Below are 12,308 nucleotides of genomic sequence, written 5' to 3'. Positions count from 1 at the left end.
TTTTGCACTATATGGTGGGTGTATGAGGAGATTCACATTTCCTGCACAGCTAAGTCCATGTGAAGTTATCTTGTGCTGTATTTGACATCTAGCAAGGTCTCTGTTTGGAAGGAAAGATCTAAACTTAAAAATGAAGTGGCCAGAAGTTATGGTAAAAGCAGATAGTGTAGCTGGTTTTAAGAAAGATTTGGACAAATTCCTGGAGGAAAAGTCCATAATCTGTTATTAAGACATGGGGGAAGTGTCTGCTTGCCCTGGATCGGTAGCATGGAATGTTGCTACTCTTTGGGTTTTGACAAGGTATTAGTGACCTGGATTGGCTACCATGAGAATGGGCTACTGGGCATGATGGACCATTGGTCTGACCCAGTTAGGCTATTCTTATGTTATGTTCTCATTTGTAGGGGCCTTTGTTTTCACTTCTTATTTTAATGTATTTTTTTTCTGGGAACTTATCAGTGTTTTTTATTATGGGAACAAAAATGGAAGAGAATTAATGTGTGTGGGATGAGGGGGTAACTAATTTCTTCAGCTAAATAATTCAATCCACCTCAACCAGACATAGGAGAACTCACGTACCATTCACACACCCTCCAACCAAAAACGTCAAAAGAAAAAACAGTGCGACAACCTCCTAGCCATTCGAGCTGCAACACTCGACCCCCAACTCTACAATCTATTGACCTCGACCACAGACTACAAAACCTTCAAAAAAGAAATAAAAACTCTTCTATTCAAAAAACACATAAAACCAAACTAACACAATCAGAACTGTCCCAAGCATCACCTACAACTACTCCATATGTACTTCTGATGTCATGACAATTCAGACATAATTTGTTATGTTATGTTTGGAATATAAGAAAATTTTCACTGCCTGTTTCTATTCTGACCATTTATTCCATTTCATGGTCATTACAAAAAATATTTTTTACATGGGGGGGGTGTCAAAAAAGGATGGGCCCCGGGTGCCACATACTCTAGGTACGCCACTGCTCTCGAGTAACGCCATATCCTTCTTAAGGTACGGCGATCAATATTGGACGCAGTACTCCAGATGCGGACGCACCATCGCCCGATACAGCAGCAGGATAACTTCTTTCGTTCTGGTAGTAATACCCTTCTTGATTATACCTAGCATTCTATTCGCTGTCTTAGCGGCCACTGCGCACTGTGCCGTCTGCTTCATTTTCAGTGCATAGGACCTCACATATCATACGTAATCCCAAGTCCATATTCTCTTCTTACACCATCTAATTATTTAAATCACTACCTCCATCCCATCCCTTATTGCTTTGTAGCAAAGCATGGCTTTAATCTAGAAAATGGCAATAAATGAACCCTTAGGCCCTCTCTTATAAAGGCGCGCTAAGCATTTTTGCGCGGATTTAGCGCACGCTAAATTCACCCGTTGTGCTAACCGCAAACGTGTCCATGGGATAACATGCACGTGTTAGCGTTTGGCGTGTGCTAAAAAGCTTAGTGCACCTTTGTAAAAGAGGGGGTTAGTGTCAAATATCCCATAAAGTTTTTGAAAAGATTTGATCTTTTCTTAAAACGGCAACACTTATCTTATACGGCAAAAAATGCCAGTCCAACGTTGGTTCCGTTACAGGAAATGCCCGAAGCTCTGCTTTTCTCGAGCGTTTCAGTCTAAACTAGACCTTCATCAGGGGATACTGCTGCTGCTGAAATAAATTATCGTATAATTTCTGAGGCGCTAACGCTGCGAGCCAGCAGAGTTATAATTATATAATTCAACGACATCTAATTATGTTGAACATTAGTAGAAAAGGATCCTCTTTTTGGAACTGTGCATAAATTTACACAGAAATTTAAATGAAAGGGCAATCGGCAATGATTGTTAGGCCCCAATTATGAACGCTAATTGTTTATTTTTTTTGCTTATTTATTTATTTACTACTTACTGTATAACCTAAGTCAGTGGTCTCAAACCCACGGCCTGGGGGCCACATGTGGCCCGCCAGGAACTATTTTGTGGCCCGTGGTATGCACTAGTACTGTCTGTACTAGTGCTGTCCACTCTTTGCAGCATCCTCTGGCTTCCCCCCGGCCTCCCGCTCTTACCTCCAGATAATTACCGCAGCCTGCAGAGAGGATTGCCCATACTGTAGCAATCCTTGCAGGCTGCCGTCGTTCTCAGCGGCATGTTCCCTCTGCCGTGACCCTGCCCCTGAATTCAGAAGAGGGGCGGGACCACGGCAGAGGGAATGTGCTGCGGAGGCTGATGGCAGCTTGCAAGGAACGCTACGGCACCTCTCTGCAGGCTGCAGTAATTAGCTGAAACTAAGACCAGGCCAGGGGGGAAGCTGGAGGAAGCTGCAAAGAAGGGGGGGAACATGCAGTGCTTCGGAGGGAGGTGGGGGGGGGAGATTTATAAACTATAAAGAGTTTTATCTCATCCAAAATTGTTGTTTCTTTAATAAGACATTAACTATTTTTTTCTGCGGCCCTCCAAGTACCTACAAATCCAAAATGTGGCCCTGCAAAGGGTTTGAGTTTGAGACCACTGACCTAAGTGGTTTACATTCAGGCACTCAAGCATTTGTCCCTACCTGTCCTGGTGGGCTCACATGCTATCTAATGTACCTGGGGCAATGGGGGATTAAGTGACTTGCCCAGGTTCACGAGGAGCAGTGTGGGATTTGAACCCACAACCTCAGGGTTCATTATTCAATTAAACTGCCTGCACAAATTGGGCACGTGCCCAGATGTGATCGTGCAACTCTTAGCACCATATGTAGAATTTGGAGGATAATATATACAGCACTGTGTACATCTAAGGCTCCTTTTACGAAGGTGTGCTAGTGTTTTTAGCACATGCATCGGATTAGCCTGCTCAAGAGGAGGCGATAGCGTCTAGCGCGCGGGGCAGTTTAACGCACGCTATTCCGCGCGTTAAGGCCCTAACGCGCCTTCATAAAAGGAGCCCCTAGTAGCGCTATAGAAATGGAAAGTAGTAATAGTACACAGTGTTCCCCCGTGAATTCAAGGTTCGCGAATCGCGGACTCACGCATTCGCGGTCTGCTCCGACTGGCTCTTCCTGTAGTAAAGGCGGGCTACACTAATCAGGCAATGCATGTCAAAGCAGTTCCTGATTGGTGTAGCCCGACTTTACTACAGGAAGTGGTGGTCGGAGCAGACCGCGAGTGATTTTCTTCACCTGCCGGCGCTCCAGCTGCCCTCTCCTGCCTCCCCCTGCCTTTGGACAGGCGAAAAAATGCATTGGCGGTTTTTCAAAATTCATGGGGGGGGGGGTTCCTGGAACGAAACCCCCGCGAATCCCGGGGGAGTACTGTACCATAACAGCAGTATATTTTCTGGACCTAATGAAGATGTTTTGGTCTCTGAATACTAATTGAAAAATGTATTAAAAAAGATATGATTTTCCATATTTTGGGGGGGAGAGGGAGTTGTTAATTGGTAATGTAGTGATTGGAATATAGCAAAAAACGAAAACCCTACAAGATATATAGCCAATAAAAACTATTGTCAAAATACTCCTAAAATTGGCTAAATCCCCTTGTGCCTGAGCCAGAAGTCTGTAACTAAGCTAAATACAAAAGCAATAATGGAGTTAAGGTCAAAGATATCAGTATGAGCCCACCATGGATCATGGAAACCTTTTGGCTCAGGCTAAGTCTCATAGGTGACTGGCACCAGACATGCGTCTAAATGAGAATTGCCTCATACATCATCAAATCTGTGACCATCTCCTATAAACAAAAATTTTTTCACTTGAAATGAATGATTTTGTTTATAGGAGATGGTCACAGATTTGATGATGTATGAGGCAATTCTCATTTAGACGCATGTCTGGTGCCAGTCACCTATGAGACTTAGCCTGAGCCAAAAGGTTTCCATGATCCATGGTGGGCTCATACTGATATCTTTGACCTTAACTCCATTATTGCTTTTGTATTGAGCTTAGTTACAGACTTCTGGCTCAGGCACAAGGGGATTTAGCCAATTTTAGGAGTGATTGGAATATGTCAGTTTTTGAAATCTGCATCAGCTATCCTTATATTTTGCACAGTACTTCTGTATTGCACTGTTAATAATTGAAAACTAATAAAGATTTACGAAAAAAAAAAAAAAGGTACGTGCATCACTTTCTCTTTCTCTCGTGTTATACTGTGGCTTCTTAGGGGTCCAAGCAGTTGCCTATTGCCTACACATTTCTGCTTTTAATTTATGGTTACTTAATCTATAATGGGTAAAGGGTCTGCCCAGGCTCTGCGTGTGTGAAAGAGGCATGGTTTTCTGTTGGTATTGACTGTGCAGGATAGATCTATACTAATCTGGCTTCTTTAGTTGTCCAATAGGTTTATTGATGTTCTAATACCCATTGCAGTGTTTGTGGTGGTTACATTATATTACATTACAAGGCTTATATTCTGCAAATACCTGTCCAGTTCAACGTGGATAACAGCTAGAGGAATACGGCACAACTTCTAAAACAAATTTCATTTTCAATTCAATTCTCAATAGTTATGAAATATTTACTTATTGTCTTCAATTTCTTTCTACAGCACAGTCAGTCTCGCACGCAATGGAAGTTGATAAAGAGTTCCAAATAGATGGAGCTTCGTAGGAAAAAAGGACTAAATTATTTTTTATATTTAACCATTTTGACAAAGAAAATTTTAATTACATCTGAAAGCGTAAATGTCAAGAATGGCAAATAGAAGATAATTAAAGACATCAAAAATAGGAGCTGTTTCATAGAGAACCTTAAACTTGAAAACACAAATCAAATTAGAGTCTCTATCGGCAGCCAATTTAATTGCACGTACAATGAGAAATGTCAAAATGATGGACACCAAATATAAATCTGGCAGCTGTATTTTGCAACGTTTGTAATTTACCCAGAAGAGGTTTAATACAGCTTAAATAAACAAACATTGCGATAATCAGCCTAGCAAAAACAAAATCCTCACTAAGGGCTCCTTTCACTAAGGGCTCCTTTTACAAAGGTGCGCTAGCGTTTTTAACGCACGCACCGGATTAGCTCGTGCTATAGCGCATGCTCCCCCAAAAACTACCGCCTACTCAAGAGGAGGCGGTAGCGGCTAGCGACGGCAATTTAGCACGTGCTATTCCGTGCGTTAAAGCCCTAACGCACCTTTGTAAAAGGAGCCCTAAGGCGTGCTAGACGTTTTAGCGCGCAGTAAATGCTAATGCGTCCATTATAGTCTATGGACGCATTAGCATTTAGCGCACACTAAAATGGATAGTGCGCCTTAGTAAAAAGACCCCTAAATGAGTTGGAAAGTGGTACACGATACATTGATCAGTGAAAAAGATATAAATATATGTGTGTAAGGGAGTGAAGTCAGTATCGAGGTCCCGCGCCAATTAGAGAAAATTAATTTCTGTGGCGGCACAAGCGGTTCACTAACCCTCCCCCCTCTCATTTACTAAACCACAATAGTGGTTATTAGCGCTGAATGCTCCATGCTGCTCCCGACGCTCGCAGAGTTCCTATGAGCATCGGGAGCAGCGCAGAGCTTTCAGCGCAGCTCCCTGTGCTAATAACCACTATCGTGGTTTAGTAAAAGGGGGGTAAGAGCCACTGGACCACCTTTTAAGTTTCAAGTTTATTTACAATTTGATTAATCGCCTATTCCAAATTCTAAGCGATGTACAGATCAGCAAAATACATAGTTAAAACATATATAAAATAAACATACATAACTAACAAGGGACTAAGTTTGCAAAACATAATAAAAAAAACCTCATTTACGAACACAATGAAACAATAGGTAAGGCAAGGAAAGAAATACAATCTAAGTAATGTAGGAGTCAACAATTAGAGGTTAAGCACAACAGGAAGGGAAAGACAAAACTGAATTGAAGGTTTAAAAATAAACAGAAGAGCAGTAGGCAATTCAATTAAATATTGAATGCATCTTTAAAAAGAAAACTCTTAAGTTTGCTCTTAAACTTTTCCAAGTTCTTTTCCTCTCTTAAGTAAAGTGGGAGTGAATTCCAAGTCTGAGGCGCCGTAATAGTAAAGATAAATTGCTGTCGAGTATTGATACTTTTAAGAGAAGGAATGACCAATAAATGTTGGTCATTTGATCTCAATAATCTAGAAGAATTATATGGTATCAATGCTTTATAAATAAAAGCTGGAGTTTTAAAAAAGAGAGATTTGAATGTAAGCAGACATAATTTATATAGAATACGATGAGACACTGGAAGCTTCTTGAAGTAAAGGAGTCACATGATCAAACTTCTTTGCTTTCATAATTAGTTTAATGGAAGCATTCTGGATGATCTGCAACCGCCTAATTTCATTTTGAGCCATTCCCTTAAATAACGCATTGCAATTTGCATCATTTCACACGCCCCAGTTTAAATAATCAATGCTCTAATTTAATCCATAATCGTGAAACCACTTCCCGAACATTTAAACGAATTATGCCAAAGTCTCAAATTAAAAGTCCCAATAAAAATTCGAGTTCATATAGGTACCGAATGCAGAATATTTGTATGTGTTTATAATGTTTACATTTCTCCTTCCGTATTCGCGGTTTCAGCATTCGCGGTTTCAAGCTTGCTGGCTCCTCCCCCCCCAAAAAAAATTACTTCAGCTTGCATAGAGAAATTGCCGATTCCAAGTGTTTACAGAGAAAATTGCCAATTCCCAGCACTTTCTCCACCGTGTTTTGCCTCTCCTTCAGGAACAGGCCAGGCCTCCCACCATGTTATTTGCAGATTCACCATATTCACGATGGTTTTTACTAGAAAACAGCGAATAGCATATGAAAAATTTATTCGCGGTTTTTCTGTATTTGCGGTTCTGTTGATCCCCTTTCAAGCGAATACGGAGAGAGAAGTGCCATAAAGTCTTGAAAGCAAAAACAAGAAACTTATCTCTGAATTTTGTGAGCCAAACTCTCCGTCCGACAAAACGCTTTCTTTCAGTCCTTTCTCGGGGACAGAGTGGAAAATGCTCACTTTTCTGCCTCGGCATGTAGTCAACAGTGGTTTGCTTCTTGTATGACACCTTTTCCTCTATATAATTCAGCTTAGTTCAATAAGTCAAAGTGTTATATTCAGCTCCCACGACTAATGTTAGGATTAATGGTCTGACATCATCCCACTTTCAACCTACCAGAGGCACGAGACAAGGGTGCCCGCTTTCGCCGCTACTCTTCAATTTAGCTTAGGGTTTTGTTTGTATCAGCAATAATCAGTCTGACCAATCCGAAAGCAGGAACCTCAAAATATTTCCAAACCACCTTCATTTTACCACTTTATTCACTTGGTATTCTATGGAAATTGATTGTCTATCAAGACTTCTAGAACCCAGGTCACTACCTCAAATTTAAATGTAGTGCTTAATAGTGTCTAAAGATTGTACCTAATAATATTATCTGGAGAGACAAAGCTTGTAGGTCTTTGTTGTGTGACTCATGGAAGCTCCCGCTATGATGATATGGTAAAATTGTTCTGTAGGTTCTGAGTATCATTTGCAATGTTTCCTTGTACATCACAGTTTGCCTGGTACTGGATTTAAGACTTTGATGTAGATCACACCTTCCTCAGTAAGTTACTTCCAGATACAGGAAAGAAAATGTGCAGTTTCCTTCTCAGTAATTTCAGGAAAGGAAGATAAAGGTGGCAAGGCAGTTCTTAGAGGGAACTTTGGCCCAAATTCTCCCCTTTTCCACCTTCCCTTCCCCCACCCCATAATATGTTTAGTACTTAACCTCTACCGTGGCAGTGATACTTCAACCAGCACAGCTCCAAAAGCATCGAGGCTGGCCTGCCAGCTTCTACCCTCTCTGAAACAGGAAGTCGTGACGGGGAGGCAACAGGCAGGCCTTGAGCATGCACAAATGTTCAAGGCCCTACACCTGCCAGCGTCGATGTTTTGGGTGCTGTGCCAGTTGGAATATCGCCACCCTAGAGAAGGGAGACGATTCACTAAACACACTGCAAGGGGCAAGGGGGTGGAGAGAAGTGCTGGAGATTACAGGGGGAGGAGAGAAGAGAAATGCTGGGCACCTTGGAGGATGGTTCAGAAGTAGGGAAAGATGCTGGACACTGGCGGGGGGAGGCAAACTGATGGTAAGGAGGGGGAAGGGAAGATGCTGGAGCTGGAAGCAGAGCATGGGTGAGATTGGGATACAGCTTGGTCCCCTAAACAAAAAAAGCGTTCCGCTGCTCCTGCTTATGCCAGCTCCGCATTCAAAAAGGCTGCTGCATTCTTGAAAGACTATCGCTGGAGGTTGTGGCAGCCATTTTCAGATTGGAAACAGCATAGGTAGGAGCAATAGTCACTCCTATTGGGACCTCCAGCAGTCTCGCAAGACTGTCACAGCAACACAGCAGTTATTTTGTATGTGGAGCTGGTATGGGCAGAAGTGTCTGGGCCACTAGACTACCAGAGTTTCTAAGATAGGCCCTGAGAAGGCCTACAGGTGGTGGAGGGCAGCGCTTTTGGTGAGGGGAGCACAGAGAATAGTTAGGGATACCAGATGTCCGGATTTCCCCAGGCACTTTGTCCGGGTTTTGAAAAGCTGGTGAGTTTGGGGCCGGAGCTGGAGTGCATCTGCCCATGTGCGGGTGCGATGGTATCAGGTCGTAGCTGTGCATGCATTCCAGCCCCGGTCCAAAGAGACGAGGTTCGTGTGGGGCTGGGTTTGGGGTGCGGAATGAGGCGGGGCTGGGGGCAGAACTGGGCAGTCCCAGGGGCGGGGTCATGAGTCCTCTGTTACCAGATGGAAAATCTGGTAACCATAAGAATAGTTGCCTACTTGTGATCGGGGGAGGGGGGGGCTCAGTGTCAGCAAAAAAACGTACTACCATTTTCGGCCAAAATCAAAACCCAGCCAAATCCAGGGGGAGGGTTTTTGCCCTTTTTCAGCATGAAAGCTAAAACGTAACCCAAAATTCAGTTGCTCTCTACTTGGCCCCTCCTCAGAAGGAGGCTCCAAGTCAATTTCTACACTAATTTCAGCGTGGCAATTGCACAGGCCGTTCCGGGTACCCCCCTCAACAACTGGGGTCCTATTACTAAGGCGCGCTAGTCATTTTAGCATGCGCTAAATATTAGCGCGTGCTAAACGCTAACGCGTCCATTATATTCTATGGGCGCGTAAGCGTTTAGCATGCGCTACATCGGCTAGCGCGCTTTAGTAAAAGGACCCGATTATTTTGGGTGTTGAGTTGCGTTAAGTGCAAAAAATTAGCACTTTCTTAAAATGGCCCCAAAGAGTTTAATCACTGTAAATCAACTGTGGCCTTTAATAATCTTTTAGTCTTTCAGTGCGTATCAACATTCTATAAGTGGCGCCTAGCTGATTTTCCGATCAGAAATTACGTTTTTTTAATTGGCTTAAACGGCATGATAGTTGAGAATGCCACTAAAAGCCAATTTAAAAAAAACAATTAAAAACCAATTCAAATTCTCTATGGAAATTGGCACGGCGCCTACGTGAAAAGTTGCCGTGGCTAACGGTGGAGTTGGGCGTGGAATGACTTAGGCATCGATAGGCATCTGTATTAGGCACTGGTAAATTAATATACCAGCACCTAACATTATGATCCGTACCGATACCTAAGTCACTAGGTATCACTAGGTGACTAGGTAAGTCACTAGGATGCCACGAGATGTGGCTCAAAATCTGCTGCCAGGGTATTAGCTAGATTGCCCCGTTATTCCCACGTCATACCTGTGCTGGCCGAACTTCACCGGTTGCCGGTTATTTGGAGAATGTACAATTTAATAAAACTTGGAAATTTGGAAATCTGTCCGGGATCTATTGCCCAAGGTGATTGCTTCTCTGCTGCAGACTTCTGTGCCTTCTCGTTCTTTGAGATCACAAGACGGAGCTTTTTTGGGCTGTTCCCACTCTTGGTTGTCACCAAAGTTGCAAATCGATCACGTATGTTCCAAGTAGCCGGACCTTTCCTATGGAATTCGGTTCCAGATTCTGTCTGTCTGACCTCTGATTTTTGGGCATTTCGGAAAAGTTTGAAAGCCTGTTTTTTTTCGTCTTGCCTTTCCAAATTTCATTACTTTGTAATCTTGTAATTGCATGGTTTTTCATTTTAAGGCACATGTGTATGTTGTTTATTGTACGCTGTTATTTTAATAATCTGCTATGTTCTGTTTTATTTGCATGTAAAGTTTTGTTTTAATTATGTATGTATCATAAGAACATAAGAATTGCCGCTGCTGGGTCAGGCCAGTGGTCCATCGTGCCCAGCAGTCCGTCACGCGGCCGCCCTTAGGTCAAAGACCAGTGCCCTAACTGAGACTAGCCCTACCTGCGTACATTCTGGGTCAGCAGGAACTTGTTTAACTTTGTCTTGAATCCCTGGAGGGTGTTTTCCCCTATAACAGCCTCTGGAAGAGTGTTCCAGCTCTCTACCACTCTCTGGGTGAAGAAGAACTTCCTTACGTTTGTACAGAATCTATCCCCTTTCAACTTTAGAGAGTGCCCTCTCGTTCTCCCTACCTTGGAGAGGGTGAACAACCTGTCCTTATCTACTAAGTCTATTCCCTTCAGTGGCTTGAATGTTTCGATCATGTCCCCTCTCAATCTCCTCATTGTCATCTGCATAGATGGTTGATATGCGAGCTACAAGTATTTTAAATAAATAAAATATAGGCACCGTTTATAGAAAATAAACATATCTTACTATACAATAGAGAATGACACGGTGGCGGTTTACCCGCGGCCACCACATTTTAGCCGCGGGTCACCCGCCGAAAACGGGGAAGAAAACTAGCAGTCGCTGTGGCGACGGGGACAAGGCCATTCACCGCCCGCGGGGCGGTGAATGGTCTTGTCCCCGCAGTGAGGCATGAAGGATCGCGCGGTCCCCGCAGCTCACACCCGCCTGCCCAATCGATTCTAGTGTTTAGCCAGCTCTCTCCCTTCTCCTCACCTTAGTTTGTAGATTTTCTTTTTCGGCGACCCGCACGCTATCAGAGAGCCGCGCACCCGCTGCTGCTCAGTTTCTATCTTCTGCTCTGACGCAACCGGAAACAGGAAGTTGCAGCAGAGCAGAAGATTGAACACTGAGCAGCCGTTCGTGCGCGGCTCTTTGGGAAAGCGTGCAGGTCGCCGAAAAAGAAAACCTATAAACTAAGGTGAGGAGAAGGGAGAGAGCTGGCTAAACACTAGGATCGATTGGGCAGGCAGGTAGTGGCTGCGGGGACCAAAACCCACAGCAGGAAAGAAAGGGAAGGACTGGCAGGTGAGCCAGATGCTAGAAGCAGGGGGGGGGGAAGAAAGAGGGAAAAAAGCTAGATGGGGTTGAAAAGAAGAGGCACACTGGTATGGAAGAGGAAGATAGGGGAAATCTGGACACAGGAAGGTAACAGAAAGAGGGGAAATTATGTGCATGGGGCATAGGGACAGAGATATAAAGGGGACATGGCATGGGGATGGTATATGGACACAGGGGGGGCAATGACAGATACATAGGGGAGATATTAGAAATGGAGAAAATAGGAGCACAGAAGCGAGATGGTTTGTGGGGATGGGACAGGGACCGAGCTTGCAGGCTCCAGTGGCTTGCACAAATTACATTGTAACATGCCATGAAAATAAGAGGAAGGAAGGTAGATAGGCCACGCGAGAGGAGCTGAAGGGTAGTAGAAAGGAACAGATGGTAAAGGAGGGAGGGAAGGGTGGTGGTGGAAAGGAATAGAACAGACATTGAAGGAGGGTGGAGAGGAACAGACCCCCAAGGGAAATGTGGAAGACAGAGTGGGAAGAAGACAGATGCCAGACTATGCGAGAGCGGAGGGAAGAAGATGGGTGCTAGACCAATTGGGGGGGGGGGGTTTAAGGGAGAGGCACAGTAACAGCAAATGGAAGACGCAGAGAGAAGACACACAGTGGATGGAAGGAATTCAATGAGAAGATGTGGAAAGCAGAAACCAGGCAACAAAGGTAGAAAAAAAATTCTATTTATTTATTTATTTTTTGCTTTAGGATAAAATAGTATATTAGTTGTGTTGATAAAAATTTATAAACAAAGCCCTGCCAGCTGAACATCTCTTTCTCTAGTTCAGCAGCAGGAACTTTGATTTATAAGAAAGGAATAAGCTAAATATTACAGTTCTAAGGCTTATATGGATGCAGCGGGGACGGTGATGGGGCGGTGAATGGGATGGCAGTGGCGGTGACGGGGCGGTGAAAGGGATGGCGGTGACGGGGCGGTGAAGGGAACGGCGGTGACGGGGCGGTGCAGAGGATGGTGGGCCGGTGACAGGGCGGTGACGGGGACAGATTTTTTCCCCGTGTCATTCTCT

General features: G+C 43.9%; 1 protein-coding gene across 1 annotated transcript in view; it reads right to left on the bottom strand.

Moving 5' to 3' along the window:
- SPACA1 (sperm acrosome associated 1) overlaps positions 1 to 12,308 on the bottom strand; it is a 157,241-nt gene that overhangs the window by 79,010 nt on the left and 65,923 nt on the right. The window lies entirely within an intron of this gene.

Source organism: Geotrypetes seraphini, chromosome 3 (assembly GCF_902459505.1).
Source record: "Geotrypetes seraphini chromosome 3, aGeoSer1.1, whole genome shotgun sequence".
Taxonomy (NCBI): domain Eukaryota; kingdom Metazoa; phylum Chordata; class Amphibia; order Gymnophiona; family Dermophiidae; genus Geotrypetes; species Geotrypetes seraphini.
The sequence above is the reverse complement of the archived record's forward strand: the minus strand, read 5'-3'. Positions and strand labels throughout refer to the sequence as shown.